Genomic DNA, 2519 nt, shown 5'->3' with positions numbered 1-2519 from the left:
TTCTGGAGCAATTGAGTCAAAACACAATGAGAACATGGGACAGCTGGAACTTGATGGCAAACACTGATGTTTCTTATGAAGTTACGGCCGGAGAATTGACAAGGCATGTGCTGCAGCCACGAGTTGACACAGTGGTTGCCCGACCAATTCAATGTTGCAGGCCTGTGCTCAGTGAGGCCAGTAGAAACTGATAAACTGGGTCAAAGTTATGCACTCAGGAAAATATCTCCCCAACAAGACTCAAGTGCTCATGTTAATTATTGTGCACTGTCCCTTCTAAAATAAACAAGCCTCCTCTCTCACAGATTCTCTCCTCTGTCCCCACTCCTGCATTTTAGAAATGAAGTCATCCTATGCAGAGAGCAATTTCCAGGTTAAAGGCAGAATGGGGGCAGTGTAAGGAGATTAAGAGGCACAAAAAAGAGAATGGAGAAGGGTGCTCCGTTTCAAAATAACAGGATCTGTACACATCCATGCACACACCTTAAAAAGACAAAGAAGGAATTTCCAGACCCCGATGGTCCCCATCTGTGGGCTCACACACCCAAACATGTATCGACAGCTGCACTACAATGGGTGTCCCACGGATGGAGTCCCCTGAAGCCTGAACCCGTACTGGACGATGGGTACCAAGGAGGAGTTAATCCTCTTGCGTGCCACAACTTAGTGGCCAAGGGATCAGGCATTAAGACACAAGGCGTGTTAGAAATCCTTAATGACAAGAGCTTTCACAGAGTCACTCCAGGTCAACACACAGCAGCCCACACACATCTGATTTAGCACAAATTAGATCTCTGGGATTAAAAAGTGATATGGTGCCAAGCAGGCATGGTGCCACAGCTTTGATGCACTTTGCTCTGCAGGCCAGTCAACCTCTGAGCTTCGGTGGGTTTCTTTTGAAGGTTTCTAGGCATGGCAGCTGTGAAGAAACTCCAGACTCAGCTACAACATGCTGGAAGGATTATCTGTTTTCAATAAGAGGTTTGCGAATAGTATATATATCGTAAATAGTTTGTAATTGCCCATTAGAACAACACACGTTTTTTTCTGATCTAATGCTCCTAAGACAAATCCTTTGTCAGCGCCAAATGCTTACAAAACACTGTAAGGCCGTCATATAGCTCAGTGGGTAGATATACTGAGGTTTGATCCCCATGCGGTGGAACCAGGTTCGAATCCGGCCTGAATCCCTTTGCCGCGCGTCATCCCCTTTGTCTCCCCATTTCTGAACTCCACTATATTAAAGGCACTGGTTGCCCAAAAATATCTTTTTAAAAAAACACTGTTTGGTTAGATAAAGGAAGAGAAAACAAGGTTAGGTTGAGGGGAAACTCCAGATTTCATCACTCAATAAAAACGTCTTCTGACTTCCTGCTTTTCATGTGACACCAAGTCATTATTATTATCGCTGATGGAGCAGTTTACATTGATTTAATTGTTGTTCCTATTTTCTTAAATGACCGATTCTGTCGTGACTCTTGGGAGGAAAGCGTTGAACATCTATGGATCTCCAGGGAGGAATTGGAGGATACGATATCGGGGCTACCTTGCTGACTGAGCTGACACTGCGATGTTGTCAGTCTAAAAATTTAACAATGGAGACTTTTAGGTTTTGGCTTAACAAGAGGCATGTCCTTTTCTCCTATATAGATGATTGTAGTTTGAAAAAAGTCCTTGGGGTACAGATATTGAATACTGACTGACCGTTCATCTGAGTACTGCCTTCGATCGCTGTCCTCTAGTATCAATGCTTAATTTTATTCTGGCTGTGCTTCTCCTTGTGACCATGGAGATACTGATAACTCTACACAACTCTTCACAGTTTGGCCCACAAATGGGTAGGAAAAGTCAGTTAATTCAGCCATCCAAACTTCCAAATAAAAACATGTAAATAGCTGTAAATTAAAAATGTATTACAGTAGCATGAAATAATCCAAGGGGAAGCAGTGACAGTGACTGAATACAAAGACCATGTTTGGATCTAACATCATAACCTGAACAATTTGAAGTATTGGTGAGGAGATGCATCTAGAATCCAACCTCTAATGAATCACTGCCATTCTAAATTAACAAGTGTAGAAAAAGTGCGTATGGTTTGCTACAGTACTATTCTATGTATTTTGTTCGGGGGAGCTCTTTCCTGTTATGAGAACGCTGATGAGTGATGTCTGGGCGTCGGAGATGTTCAGGGACCAAAGGTCAGAGATCACAGCTTGTTGAATGTACAGAGGGTGTGTGAAGTGATGTGGGATAGCAGGTCGAGTGTTCCTCTCTGTGTTTTTCAGGACATGTGGACGCCATAAATGCTCTTTGTGGTTTTACGCTTGAAGTGTAACGACATTCCTGAGATGTGCTGTTACAAGGATGATTTCAAGTCAAGTTGTCCCTCAATCTGGATCTGATTCTCAGGCAAAACATTGGACCATGTACCTTTCAGATCTTATCTTAGAAGGGTTCATACACAGCACAAGAGCAGTTTTTCAGAGTATGAAAAAAAATGTCATATATTTTAATTAAGT

The sequence above is a fragment of the Eleginops maclovinus genome, chromosome 17 (genome assembly GCF_036324505.1).
Source record: "Eleginops maclovinus isolate JMC-PN-2008 ecotype Puerto Natales chromosome 17, JC_Emac_rtc_rv5, whole genome shotgun sequence".
Classification (NCBI taxonomy): Eukaryota; Metazoa; Chordata; class Actinopteri; order Perciformes; family Eleginopidae; genus Eleginops; species Eleginops maclovinus.
Note: the sequence above shows the minus strand (reverse complement) of the source record.